The sequence below is a fragment of the Anthonomus grandis genome, chromosome 18, assembly GCF_022605725.1.
Source record: "Anthonomus grandis grandis chromosome 18, icAntGran1.3, whole genome shotgun sequence".
NCBI lineage: Eukaryota > Metazoa > Arthropoda > Insecta > Coleoptera > Curculionidae > Anthonomus > Anthonomus grandis.
In genome coordinates, this window is record NC_065563.1 from 4,911,001 (window position 1) to 4,928,030 (window position 17,030).

A 17,030-nucleotide genomic window follows, 5' to 3' on the forward strand; every position below is an offset into this window, starting at 1 on the left:
AGCGTTAACGATTGTTCCTATTTAATTTTAATTTAATTTTTAGATATAATTTGATTAACCCTAAATGATTTTTAAAAATATTTTGATGTATTGTGTTTAAAAAAAATAGTCATATCTCACTCAATTACGGTTATCTATTATTCAAATATAATTTAAAATTATTATTTAGGTTATACAAGATGAACCAAATGATCTTTTTTAAGTTTTGGACATAACCAGGGTTAAGAAAATAGAACAATTAATGATTATAGCATTGTCCGATTTGATTTCAATTTAATCTTTGAAGTTCATTTGTACTGTAAATTATTTTTAAAATTTTTCTTATGGAATGTTTTTTAAAAAAATAATTATATCTCACTCTATTACTGATATCTATTATTCGAATATAATTTAAATTTACTATTTCGCATATACAAGATAGCCAAATGATGTTTTTTGCGGTTTAAACACAACCAGAGTTAAGAAAATGTAATAATAGCGTTGGCGATTGTTCCGATTTAATTTTAATTCAATTTTTAGATATAATTTGATTAACCCTAAATAATTTTTAAAAATAGTTTTATGTATTGTGTTTTAAAAAAATAGTGATATCTCACTCAATTACGGTTATCTATTATTCAAATATAATTTAAAATTATTATTTAGTTTATACAAGATGACTCAAATAATCCTTTTTATGTTTTGGACATAACCAGGATAAAGAAAATCAATTACTATTACCTATAGCTATTGTTCCGATATGATTTTAATTTAATTTTTAGATATAATTTGTTTTACCCTAAATAATTATTTTAAATTTTTTAATATATTGTTTTTTTAAAAAATAGTCATAAATCACTCAATTACGGTTATCTATTATTCAAATATAATTTAAAATTATTATTTAGTTTATACAAGATGACTCAAATGATCCTTTTTATGTTTTGGACATAACCAGGATAAAGAAAATCAATTACTATTACCTATAGCTATTGTTCCGATATGATTTTAATTTAATTTTTAGATATAATTTGTTTTACCCTAAATAATTATTTTAAATTTTTTAATATATTGTTTTTTTAAAAAATAGTCATAAATCACTCAATTACGGTTATCTATTATTCAAATTTATTTTAAAATTAATATTTAGGTTATACAAGATGAACCAAATGATCTTTTTTAAGTTTTGGACATAACCAGGGTTAAGAAAATAGAACAATTAATGATTATAGCATTGTCCGATTTGATTTCAATTTAATCTTTGAAGTTCATTTGTACTGTAAATTATTTTTAAAATTTTTCTTATGGAATTTTTAAAAAAAAAAAAAAAATAATTATATCTCACTCTATTACTGATATCTATTATTCGAATATAATTTAAATTTACTATTTCGCATATACAAGATAGCCAAATGATGTTTTTTGCGGTTTGAACACAACCAGAGTTAAGAAAATGTAATAATAGCGTTGGCGATTGTTCCGATTTAATTTTAATTCAATTTTTAGATATAATTTGATTAACCCTAAATGATTTTTAAAAATAGTTTTATGTATTGTGTTTTAAAAAAATAGTGATATCTCACTCTATTACGGTTATCTATTATTCAAATATAATTTACAATTAATATTTAGGTTATCAAGATGACTCAAATGATCCTTTTTAAGTTTTGGACATAACCAGGGTTCAGAAAATAGAACAATTAATCATTATAGCATTGTCCGATTTGATTCCAATTTAATTTTTGAAGTTCATTTGATGTACTGTAAATTATTTTTAAAATTTTTCTTATGAATTGTTTTTCAAAAAAATAATTATATCTCACTCTATTACTCTTATCTATTATTCGAATATGATTTAAATTTACTATTTCGCATATACAAGATAGCCAAATGATGTTCTCTTTACGGTTTGAACACAACCTCAATTAAGAAAACATAATAACTAATAGCATTAACTGATTAACGGATTGTTCCGATTTAATTTTAATTTAATTTTTAGATATAATTTGATTAACCCTAAATGATTTTTAAAAATAGTTTTATGTATTGTGTTTAAAAAAAAATAGTCATATCTCACTCAATTACGATTATCTATTATTCAAATTTATTTTAAAATTAATATTTAGGTTATACAAGATGACTCAAATGATCCTTTTTAAGTTTTGGACATAACCAGGGTAAGAAAATAGAACAATTAATCATTATAGCATTGTCCGATTTGATTCCAATTTAATTTTTGAAGTTTATTTAATGTACTCTAAATTATTTTGAAAATTTTTCTTATGAATTGTTTTTTTAAAAAATTATTATATCTCTCTCTATTTCTTATTTATTATTCGAATATAATTTACATTTACTATTTCGCATATACAAGATAGCCAAATGAAGTTTTTTACGGTTTGAACACAACCAGAATTAAGAAAATATAATAGCTAATAGCGTTAACGATTGTTCCCATTTAATTTTAATTTAATTTTTAGATATAATTTGATTAACCCTAAATGATTTTTAAAAATATTTTGATGTATTGTGTTTAAAAAAAATAGTTGTATCTCACTCAATTACGGTTATCTATTATTCAAATTTATTTTAAAATTAATATTTAGGTTATACAAGATGACTCAAATGATCCTTTTTAAGTTTTGGACATAACCAGGGTAAGAAAATAGAACAATTAATCATTATAGCAATGTCCGATTTGATTCCAATTTAATTTTTGAAGTTTATTTAATGTACTCTAAATTATTTTGAAAATTTTTCTTATGAATTGTTATTTTAAAAAATTATTATATCTCTCTCTATTACTGTTATTTATTATTCGAATATAATTTACATTTACTATTTCGCATATACAAGATCGCCAAATGATGTTTTTTACGGTTTGAACACAACCAGAATTAAGAAAATATAATAACTAATAGCGTTAACGATTGTTCCCATTTAATTTTAATTTAATTTTTAGATATAATTTGATTAACCCTAAATGATTTTTAAAAATATTTTGATGTATTGTGTTTAAAAAAAATAGTCGTATCTCACTCAATTACGGTTATCTATTATTCAAATTTATTTTAAAATTAATATTTAGGTTATACAAGATGACTCAAATGATCCTTTTTAAGTTTTTGACATAACCAGGGTTAAGAAAATAGAACAATTAATGATTATAGCATTGTCCGATTTGATTTCAATTTAATCTTTGAAGTTCATTTGTACTGTAAATTATTTTTAAAATTTTTCTTATGAAATGTTTTTTAAAAAAATAATTATATCTCACTCTATTACTGATATCTATTATTCGAATATAATTTAAATTTACTATTTCGCATATACAAGATAGCCAAATGATGTTTTTTGCGGTTTGAACACAACCAGAGTTAAGAAAATGTAATAATAGCGTTGGCGATTGTTCCGATTTAATTTTAATTCAATTTTTAGATATAATTTGATTAACCCTAAATGATTTTTAAAAATAGTTTTATGTATTGTGTTTTAAAAAAATAGTGATATCTCACTCAATTACGGTTATCTATTATTCAAATATAATTTAAAATTATTATTTAGTTTATACAAGATGACTCAAATGATCCTTTTTATGTTTTGGACATAACCAGGATAAAGAAAATCAATTACTATTACCTATAGCTATTGTTCCGATATGATTTTAATTTAATTTTTTGATATAATTTGTTTTACCCTAAATAATTATTTTAAATTTTTTAATATATTGTTTTTTTAAAAAATAGTCATAAATCACTCAATTACGGTTATCTATTATTCAAATTTATTTTAAAATTAATATTTAGGTTATACAAGATGAACCAAATGATCTTTTTCAAGTTTTGGACATAACCAGGGTTAAGAAAATAGAACAATTAATGATTATAGCATTGTCCGATTTGATTTCAATTTAATCTTTGAAGTTCATTTGTACTGTAAATTATTTTTAAAATTTTTCTTATGGAATTTTTAAAAAAAAAAAAAAAATAATTATATCTCACTCTATTACTGATATCTATTATTCGAATATAATTTAAATTTACTATTTCGCATATACAAGATAGCCAAATGATGTTTTTTGCGGTTTGAACACAACCAGAGTTAAGAAAATGTAATAATAGCGTTGGCGATTGTTCCGATTTAATTTTAATTCAATTTTTAGATATAATTTGATTAACCCTAAATGATTTTTAAAAATAGTTTTATGTATTGTGTTTTAAAAAAATAGTGATATCTCACTCAATTACGGTTATCTATTATTCAAATATAATTTAAAATTATTATTTAGTTTATACAAGATGACTCAAATGATCCTTTTTATGTTTTGGACATAACCAGGATAAAGAAAATCAATTACTATTACCTATAGCTATTGTTCCGATATGATTTTAATTTAATTTTTTGATATAATTTGTTTTACCCTAAATAATTATTTTAAATTTTTTAATATATTGTTTTTTTAAAAAATAGTCATAAATCACTCAATTACGGTTATCTATTATTCAAATTTATTTTAAAATTAATATTTAGGTTATACAAGATGAACCAAATGATCTTTTTTAAGTTTTGGACATAACCAGGGTTAAGAAAATAGAACAATTAATGATTATAGCATTGTCCGATTTGATTTCAATTTAATCTTTGAAGTTCATTTGTACTGTAAATTATTTTTAAAATTTTTCTTATGGAATTTTTTAAAAAAAAAAAAAAAATAATTATATCTCACTCTATTACTGATATCTATTATTCGAATATAATTTAAATTTACTATTTCGCATATACAAGATAGCCAAATGATGTTTTTTGCGGTTTGAACACAACCAGAGTTAAGAAAATGTAATAATAGCGTTGGCGATTGATTTAATTTTAATTCAATTTTTAGATATAATTTGATTAACCCTAAATGATTTTTAAAAATAGTTTTATGTATTGTGTTTAAAAAAAATAGTGATATCTCACTCTATTACGGTTATTAATTAGTCAAATATAATTTACAATTAATATTTGGGTTATCAAGATGACTCAAATGATCCTTTTTAAGTTTTGGACATAACCAGGGTTAAGAAAATAAAACGATTAATCATTATAGCATTGTCCGATTTGATTCCAATTTAATTTTTGAAGTTCATTTGATTTACTGTAAATTATTTTTAAAATTTTTCTTATGAATTGTTTTTCAAAAAAATAATTATATCTCACTCTATTACTGTTATCTATTATTCGAATATGATTTAAATTTACTATTTCGCATATACAAGATAGCCAAATGATGTTCTCTTTACGGTTTGAACACAACCACAATTAAGAAAACATAATAACTAATAGCATTAACGATTATTCCAATTTAATTTTAATATAATTTTTAGATATAATTTGATTAACCCTAAATTATTTTTAAAAATATTTTGTTGTATTGTGTTTAAAAAAAATAGTCATATCTCACTCAATTACGGTTATCTATTATTCAAATATAATTTAAAATTATTATTTAGTTTATACAAGATGACTCAAATGATCCTTTTTATGTTTTGGACATAACCAGGATAAAGAAAATCAATTACTATTACCTATAGCTATTGTTCCGATATGATTTTAATTTAATTTTTAGATATAATTTGTTTTACCCTAAATAATTATTTTAAATTTTTTAATATATTGTTTTTTTAAAAAATAGTCATAAATCACTCAATTACGGTTATCTATTATTCAAATTTATTTTAAAATTAATATTTAGGTTATACAAGATGAACCAAATGATCTTTTTTAAGTTTTGGACATAACCAGGGTTAAGAAAATAGAACAATTAATGATTATAGCATTGTCCGATTTGATTTCAATTTAATCTTTGAAGTTCATTTGTACTGTAAATTATTTTTAAAATTTTTCTTATGGAATTTTTAAAAAAAAAAAAAAATAATTATATCTCACTCTATTACTGATATCTATTATTCGAATATAATTTAAATTTACTATTTCGCATATACAAGATAGCCAAATGATGTTTTTTGCGGTTTGAACACAACCAGAGTTAAGAAAATGTAATAATAGCGTTGGCGATTGTTCCGATTTAATTTTAATTCAATTTTTAGATATAATTTGATTAACCCTAAATGATTTTTAAAAATAGTTTTATGTATTGTGTTTTAAAAAAATAGTGATATCTCACTCTATTACGGTTATCTATTATTCAAATATAATTTACAATTAATATTTAGGTTATCAAGATGACTCAAATGATCCTTTTTAAGTTTTGGACATAACCAGGGTTCAGAAAATAGAACAATTAATCATTATAGCATTGTCCGATTTGATTCCAATTTAATTTTTGAAGTTCATTTGATGTACTGTAAATTATTTTTAAAATTTTTCTTATGAATTGTTTTTCAAAAAAATAATTATATCTCACTCTATTACTCTTATCTATTATTCGAATATGATTTAAATTTACTATTTCGCATATACAAGATAGCCAAATGATGTTCTCTTTACGGTTTGAACACAACCTCAATTAAGAAAACATAATAACTAATAGCATTAACTGATTAACGGATTGTTCCGATTTAATTTTAATTTAATTTTTAGATATAATTTGATTAACCCTAAATGATTTTTAAAAATAGTTTTATGTATTGTGTTTAAAAAAAAATAGTCATATCTCACTCAATTACGATTATCTATTATTCAAATTTATTTTAAAATTAATATTTAGGTTATACAAGATGACTCAAATGATCCTTTTTAAGTTTTGGACATAACCAGGGTAAGAAAATAGAACAATTAATCATTATAGCATTGTCCGATTTGATTCCAATTTAATTTTTGAAGTTTATTTAATGTACTCTAAATTATTTTGAAAATTTTTCTTATGAATTGTTTTTTTAAAAAATTATTATATCTCTCTCTATTTCTTATTTATTATTCGAATATAATTTACATTTACTATTTCGCATATACAAGATAGCCAAATGAAGTTTTTTACGGTTTGAACACAACCAGAATTAAGAAAATATAATAGCTAATAGCGTTAACGATTGTTCCCATTTAATTTTAATTTAATTTTTAGATATAATTTGATTAACCCTAAATGATTTTTAAAAATATTTTGATGTATTGTGTTTAAAAAAAATAGTTGTATCTCACTCAATTACGGTTATCTATTATTCAAATTTATTTTAAAATTAATATTTAGGTTATACAAGATGACTCAAATGATCCTTTTTAAGTTTTGGACATAACCAGGGTAAGAAAATAGAACAATTAATCATTATAGCAATGTCCGATTTGATTCCAATTTAATTTTTGAAGTTTATTTAATGTACTCTAAATTATTTTGAAAATTTTTCTTATGAATTGTTATTTTAAAAAATTATTATATCTCTCTCTATTACTGTTATTTATTATTCGAATATAATTTACATTTACTATTTCGCATATACAAGATCGCCAAATGATGTTTTTTACGGTTTGAACACAACCAGAATTAAGAAAATATAATAGCTAATAGCGTTAACGATTGTTCCCATTTAATTTTAATTTAATTTTTAGATATAATTTGATTAACCCTAAATGATTTTTAAAAATATTTTGATGTATTGTGTTTAAAAAAAATAGTTGTATCTCACTCAATTACGGTTATCTATTATTCAAATTTATTTTAAAATTAATATTTAGGTTATACAAGATGACTCAAATGATCCTTTTTAAGTTTTGGACATAACCAGGGTAAGAAAATAGAACAATTAATCATTATAGCAATGTCCGATTTGATTCCAATTTAATTTTTGAAGGTTATTTAATGTACTCTAAATTATTTTGAAAATTTTTCTTATGAATTGTTATTTTAAAAAATTATTATATCTCTCTCTATTACTGTTATTTATTATTCGAATATAATTTACATTTACTATTTCGCATATACAAGATCGCCAAATGATGTTTTTTACGGTTTGAACACAACCAGAATTAAGAAAATATAATAACTAATAGCGTTAACGATTGTTCCCATTTAATTTTAATTTAATTTTTAGATATAATTTGATTAACCCTAAATGATTTTTAAAAATATTTTGATGTATTGTGTTTAAAAAAAATAGTCGTATCTCACTCAATTACGGTTATCTATTATTCAAATTTATTTTAAAATTAATATTTAGGTTATACAAGATGACTCAAATGATCCTTTTTAAGTTTTTGACATAACCAGGGTTAAGAAAATAGAACAATTAATGATTATAGCATTGTCCGATTTGATTTCAATTTAATCTTTGAAGTTCATTTGTACTGTAAATTATTTTTAAAATTTTTCTTATGAAATGTTTTTTAAAAAAATAATTATATCTCACTCTATTACTGATATCTATTATTCGAATATAATTTAAATTTACTATTTCGCATATACAAGATAGCCAAATGATGTTTTTTGCGGTTTGAACACAACCAGAGTTAAGAAAATGTAATAATAGCGTTGGCGATTGTTCCGATTTAATTTTAATTCAATTTTTAGATATAATTTGATTAACCCTAAATGATTTTTAAAAATAGTTTTATGTATTGTGTTTTAAAAAAATAGTGATATCTCACTCAATTACGGTTATCTATTATTCAAATATAATTTAAAATTATTATTTAGTTTATACAAGATGACTCAAATGATCCTTTTTATGTTTTGGACATAACCAGGATAAAGAAAATCAATTACTATTACCTATAGCTATTGTTCCGATATGATTTTAATTTAATTTTTTGATATAATTTGTTTTACCCTAAATAATTATTTTAAATTTTTTAATATATTGTTTTTTTAAAAAATAGTCATAAATCACTCAATTACGGTTATCTATTATTCAAATTTATTTTAAAATTAATATTTAGGTTATACAAGATGAACCAAATGATCTTTTTTAAGTTTTGGACATAACCAGGGTTAAGAAAATAGAACAATTAATGATTATAGCATTGTCCGATTTGATTTCAATTTAATCTTTGAAGTTCATTTGTACTGTAAATTATTTTTAAAATTTTTCTTATGGAATTTTTAAAAAAAAAAAAAAAATAATTATATCTCACTCTATTACTGATATCTATTATTCGAATATAATTTAAATTTACTATTTCGCATATACAAGATAGCCAAATGATGTTTTTTGCGGTTTGAACACAACCAGAGTTAAGAAAATGTAATAATAGCGTTGGCGATTGTTCCGATTTAATTTTAATTCAATTTTTAGATATAATTTGATTAACCCTAAATGATTTTTAAAAATAGTTTTATGTATTGTGTTTTAAAAAAATAGTGATATCTCACTCAATTACGGTTATCTATTATTCAAATATAATTTAAAATTATTATTTAGTTTATACAAGATGACTCAAATGATCCTTTTTATGTTTTGGACATAACCAGGATAAAGAAAATCAATTACTATTACCTATAGCTATTGTTCCGATATGATTTTAATTTAATTTTTTGATATAATTTGTTTTACCCTAAATAATTATTTTAAATTTTTTAATATATTGTTTTTTTAAAAAATAGTCATAAATCACTCAATTACGGTTATCTATTATTCAAATTTATTTTAAAATTAATATTTAGGTTATACAAGATGAACCAAATGATCTTTTTTAAGTTTTGGACATAACCAGGGTTAAGAAAATAGAACAATTAATGATTATAGCATTGTCCGATTTGATTTCAATTTAATCTTTGAAGTTCATTTGTACTGTAAATTATTTTTAAAATTTTTCTTATGGAATTTTTTTAAAAAAAAAAAAAAATAATTATATCTCACTCTATTACTGATATCTATTATTCGAATATAATTTAAATTTACTATTTCGCATATACAAGATAGCCAAATGATGTTTTTTGCGGTTTGAACACAACCAGAGTTAAGAAAATGTAATAATAGCGTTGGCGATTGATTTAATTTTAATTCAATTTTTAGATATAATTTGATTAACCCTAAATGATTTTTAAAAATAGTTTTATGTATTGTGTTTAAAAAAAATAGTGATATCTCACTCTATTACGGTTATTAATTAGTCAAATATAATTTACAATTAATATTTGGGTTATCAAGATGACTCAAATGATCCTTTTTAAGTTTTGGACATAACCAGGGTTAAGAAAATAAAACGATTAATCATTATAGCATTGTCCGATTTGATTCCAATTTAATTTTTGAAGTTCATTTGATTTACTGTAAATTATTTTTAAAATTTTTCTTATGAATTGTTTTTCAAAAAAATAATTATATCTCACTCTATTACTGTTATCTATTATTCGAATATGATTTAAATTTACTATTTCGCATATACAAGATAGCCAAATGATGTTCTCTTTACGGTTTGAACACAACCACAATTAAGAAAACATAATAACTAATAGCATTAACGATTATTCCAATTTAATTTTAATATAATTTTTAGATATAATTTGATTAACCCTAAATTATTTTTAAAAATATTTTGTTGTATTGTGTTTAAAAAAAATAGTCATATCTCACTCAATTACGGTTATCTATTATTCAAATATAATTTAAAATTATTATTTAGTTTATACAAGATGACTCAAATGATCCTTTTTATGTTTTGGACATAACCAGGATAAAGAAAATCAATTACTATTACCTATAGCTATTGTTCCGATATGATTTTAATTTAATTTTTAGATATAATTTGTTTTACCCTAAATAATTATTTTAAATTTTTTAATATATTGTTTTTTTAAAAAATAGTCATAAATCACTCAATTACGGTTATCTATTATTCAAATTTATTTTAAAATTAATATTTAGGTTATACAAGATGAACCAAATGATCTTTTTTAAGTTTTGGACATAACCAGGGTTAAGAAAATAGAACAATTAATGATTATAGCATTGTCCGATTTGATTTCAATTTAATCTTTGAAGTTCATTTGTACTGTAAATTATTTTTAAAATTTTTCTTATGGAATTTTAAAAAAAAAAAAAAAAATAATTATATCTCACTCTATTACTGATATCTATTATTCGAATATAATTTAAATTTACTATTTCGCATATACAAGATAGCCAAATGATGTTTTTTGCGGTTTGAACACAACCAGAGTTAAGAAAATATAATAATAGCGTTGGCGATTGTTCCGATTTAATTTTAATTCAATTTTTAGATATAATTTGATTAACCCTAAATGATTTTTAAAAATAGTTTTATGTATTGTGTTTTAAAAAAATAGTGATATCTCACTCTATTACGGTTATCTATTATTCAAATATAATTTACAATTAATATTTAGGTTATCAAGATGACTCAAATGATCCTTTTTAAGTTTTGGACATAACCAGGGTTCAGAAAATAGAACAATTAATCATTATAGCATTGTCCGATTTGATTCCAATTTAATTTTTGAAGTTCATTTGATGTACTGTAAATTATTTTTAAAATTTTTCTTATGAATTGTTTTTCAAAAAAATAATTATATCTCACTCTATTACTCTTATCTATTATTCGAATATGATTTAAATTTACTATTTCGCATATACAAGATAGCCAAATGATGTTCTCTTTACGGTTTGAACACAACCTCAATTAAGAAAACATAATAACTAATAGCATTAACTGATTAACGGATTGTTCCGATTTAATTTTAATTTAATTTTTAGATATAATTTGATTAACCCTAAATGATTTTTAAAAATAGTTTTATGTATTGTGTTTAAAAAAAAATAGTCATATCTCACTCAATTACGATTATCTATTATTCAAATTTATTTTAAAATTAATATTTAGGTTATACAAGATGACTCAAATGATCCTTTTTAAGTTTTGGACATAACCAGGGTAAGAAAATAGAACAATTAATCATTATAGCATTGTCCGATTTGATTCCAATTTAATTTTTGAAGTTTATTTAATGTACTCTAAATTATTTTGAAAATTTTTCTTATGAATTGTTTTTTTAAAAAATTATTATATCTCTCTCTATTTCTTATTTATTATTCGAATATAATTTACATTTACTATTTCGCATATACAAGATAGCCAAATGAAGTTTTTTACGGTTTGAACACAACCAGAATTAAGAAAATATAATAGCTAATAGCGTTAACGATTGTTCCCATTTAATTTTAATTTAATTTTTAGATATAATTTGATTAACCCTAAATGATTTTTAAAAATATTTTGATGTATTGTGTTTAAAAAAAATAGTTGTATCTCACTCAATTACGGTTATCTATTATTCAAATTTATTTTAAAATTAATATTTAGGTTATACAAGATGACTCAAATGATCCTTTTTAAGTTTTGGACATAACCAGGGTAAGAAAATAGAACAATTAATCATTATAGCAATGTCCGATTTGATTCCAATTTAATTTTTGAAGTTTATTTAATGTACTCTAAATTATTTTGAAAATTTTTCTTATGAATTGTTATTTTAAAAAATTATTATATCTCTCTCTATTACTGTTATTTATTATTCGAATATAATTTACATTTACTATTTCGCATATACAAGATCGCCAAATGATGTTTTTTACGGTTTGAACACAACCAGAATTAAGAAAATATAATAACTAATAGCGTTAACGATTGTTCCCATTTAATTTTAATTTAATTTTTAGATATAATTTGATTAACCCTAAATGATTTTTAAAAATATTTTGATGTATTGTGTTTAAAAAAAATAGTCGTATCTCACTCAATTACGGTTATCTATTATTCAAATTTATTTTAAAATTAATATTTAGGTTATACAAGATGACTCAAATGATCCTTTTTAAGTTTTTGACATAACCAGGGTTAAGAAAATAGAACAATTAATGATTATAGCATTGTCCGATTTGATTTCAATTTAATCTTTGAAGTTCATTTGTACTGTAAATTATTTTTAAAATTTTTCTTATGAAATGTTTTTTAAAAAAATAATTATATCTCACTCTATTACTGATATCTATTATTCGAATATAATTTAAATTTACTATTTCGCATATACAAGATAGCCAAATGATGTTTTTTGCGGTTTGAACACAACCAGAGTTAAGAAAATGTAATAATAGCGTTGGCGATTGTTCCGATTTAATTTTAATTCAATTTTTAGATATAATTTGATTAACCCTAAATGATTTTTAAAAATAGTTTTATGTATTGTGTTTTAAAAAAATAGTGATATCTCACTCAATTACGGTTATCTATTATTCAAATATAATTTAAAATTATTATTTAGTTTATACAAGATGACTCAAATGATCCTTTTTATGTTTTGGACATAACCAGGATAAAGAAAATCAATTACTATTACCTATAGCTATTGTTCCGATATGATTTTAATTTAATTTTTTGATATAATTTGTTTTACCCTAAATAATTATTTTAAATTTTTTAATATATTGTTTTTTTAAAAAATAGTCATAAATCACTCAATTACGGTTATCTATTATTCAAATTTATTTTAAAATTAATATTTAGGTTATACAAGATGAACCAAATGATCTTTTTTAAGTTTTGGACATAACCAGGGTTAAGAAAATAGAACAATTAATGATTATAGCATTGTCCGATTTGATTTCAATTTAATCTTTGAAGTTCATTTGTACTGTAAATTATTTTTAAAATTTTTCTTATGGAATTTTTAAAAAAAAAAAAAAAATAATTATATCTCACTCTATTACTGATATCTATTATTCGAATATAATTTAAATTTACTATTTCGCATATACAAGATAGCCAAATGATGTTTTTTGCGGTTTGAACACAACCAGAGTTAAGAAAATGTAATAATAGCGTTGGCGATTGTTCCGATTTAATTTTAATTCAATTTTTAGATATAATTTGATTAACCCTAAATGATTTTTAAAAATAGTTTTATGTATTGTGTTTTAAAAAAATAGTGATATCTCACTCAATTACGGTTATCTATTATTCAAATATAATTTAAAATTATTATTTAGTTTATACAAGATGACTCAAATGATCCTTTTTATGTTTTGGACATAACCAGGATAAAGAAAATCAATTACTATTACCTATAGCTATTGTTCCGATATGATTTTAATTTAATTTTTTGATATAATTTGTTTTACCCTAAATAATTATTTTAAATTTTTTAATATATTGTTTTTTTAAAAAATAGTCATAAATCACTCAATTACGGTTATCTATTATTCAAATTTATTTTAAAATTAATATTTAGGTTATACAAGATGAACCAAATGATCTTTTTTAAGTTTTGGACATAACCAGGGTTAAGAAAATAGAACAATTAATGATTATAGCATTGTCCGATTTGATTTCAATTTAATCTTTGAAGTTCATTTGTACTGTAAATTATTTTTAAAATTTTTCTTATGGAATTTTTTTTAAAAAAAAAAAAAATAATTATATCTCACTCTATTACTGATATCTATTATTCGAATATAATTTAAATTTACTATTTCGCATATACAAGATAGCCAAATGATGTTTTTTGCGGTTTGAACACAACCAGAGTTAAGAAAATGTAATAATAGCGTTGGCGATTGATTTAATTTTAATTCAATTTTTAGATATAATTTGATTAACCCTAAATGATTTTTAAAAATAGTTTTATGTATTGTGTTTAAAAAAAATAGTGATATCTCACTCTATTACGGTTATTAATTAGTCAAATATAATTTACAATTAATATTTGGGTTATCAAGATGACTCAAATGATCCTTTTTAAGTTTTGGACATAACCAGGGTTAAGAAAATAAAACGATTAATCATTATAGCATTGTCCGATTTGATTCCAATTTAATTTTTGAAGTTCATTTGATTTACTGTAAATTATTTTTAAAATTTTTCTTATGAATTGTTTTTCAAAAAAATAATTATATCTCACTCTATTACTGTTATCTATTATTCGAATATGATTTAAATTTACTATTTCGCATATACAAGATAGCCAAATGATGTTCTCTTTACGGTTTGAACACAACCACAATTAAGAAAACATAATAACTAATAGCATTAACGATTATTCCAATTTAATTTTAATATAATTTTTAGATATAATTTGATTAACCCTAAATTATTTTTAAAAATATTTTGTTGTATTGTGTTTAAAAAAAATAGTCATATCTCACTCAATTACGGTTATCTATTATTCAAATATAATTTAAAATTATTATTTAGGTTATACAAGATGACTCAAATAATCCTTTTTATGTTTTGGACATAACCAGTATAAAGAAAATCAATTACTATTACCTATAGCTATTGTTCCGATATGATTTTATGATGACTTGATATAATTTGTTTTACTTTAAATAATTATTTTAAATTTTTTAATATATTGTTTTTTTAAAAAATAGTCATATCTCACTCAATTACGGTTATCTATTATTCAAATTTATTTTAAAATTAATATTTAGGTTATACAAGATGACCCAAATGATCCTTTTTAAGTTTTGGACATAACCAGGGTTAAGAAAATAGAACAATTAATCATTACACCATTGTCCGATTTGAATCCAATTTAATTTTTGAAGTTCATTTGATGTACTGTAAATTATTTTTAAAATTTTTCTTATGAATGGTTTTTTTAAAAAATTATTATATCTCACTCTATTACTGTTATATATTATTCGAATATAATTTACATTTACTATTTCGCATATACAAGATAGCCAAATGATGTTTTTTACGGTTTGAACACAACCAGAATTAAGAAAATATAATAACATAGCGTTAACGATTGTTCCTATTTAATTTTAATTTAATTTTTAGATATAATTTGATTAACCCTAAATGATTTTTAAAAATATTTTGATGTATTGTGTTTAAAAAAAATAGTCATATCTCACTCAATTACGGTTATCTATTATTCAAATATAATTTAAAATTATTATTTAGGTTATACAAGATGAACCAAATGATCTTTTTTAAGTTTTGGACATAACCAGGGTTAAGAAAATAGAACAATTAATGATTATAGCATTGTCCGATTTGATTTCAATTTAATCTTTGAAGTTCATTTGTACTGTAAATTATTTTTAAAATTTTTCTTATGGAATGTTTTTTAAAAAAATAATTATATCTCACTCTATTACTGATATCTATTATTCGAATATAATTTAAATTTACTATTTCGCATATACAAGATAGCCAAATGATGTTTTTTGCGGTTTAAACACAACCAGAGTTAAGAAAATGTAATAATAGCGTTGGCGATTGTTCCGATTTAATTTTAATTCAATTTTTAGATATAATTTGATTAACCCTAAATAATTTTTAAAAATAGTTTTATGTATTGTGTTTTAAAAAAATAGTGATATCTCACTCAATTACGGTTATCTATTATTCAAATATAATTTAAAATTATTATTTAGTTTATACAAGATGACTCAAATGATCCTTTTTATGTTTTGGACATAACCAGGATAAAGAAAATCAATTACTATTACCTATAGCTATTGTTCCGATATGATTTTAATTTAATTTTTAGATATAATTTGTTTTACCCTAAATAATTATTTTAAATTTTTTAATATATTGTTTTTTTAAAAAATAGTCATAAATCACTCAATTACGGTTATCTATTATTCAAATATAATTTAAAATTATTATTTAGGTTATACAAGATGAACCAAATGATCCTTTTTAAGTTTTGGACATAACCAGGGTTAAGAAAATAGAACAATTAATGATTATAGCATTGTCCGATTTGATTTCAATTTAATCTTTGAAGTTCATTTGTACTGTAAATTATTTTTAAAATTTTTCTTATGGAATGTTTTTTAAAAAAATAATTATATCTCACTCTATTACTGATATCTATTATTCGAATATAATTTAAATTTACTATTTCGCATATACAAGATAGCCAAATGATGTTTTTTGCGGTTTGAACACAACCAGAGTTAAGAAAATGTAATAATAGCGTTGGCGATTGATTTAATTTTAATTCAATTTTTAGATATAATTTGATTAACCCTAAATGATTTTTAAAAATAGTTTTATGTATTGTGTTTTAAAAAAATAGTGATATCTCACTCTATTACGGTTATTAATTAGTCAAATATAATTTACAATTAATATTTGGG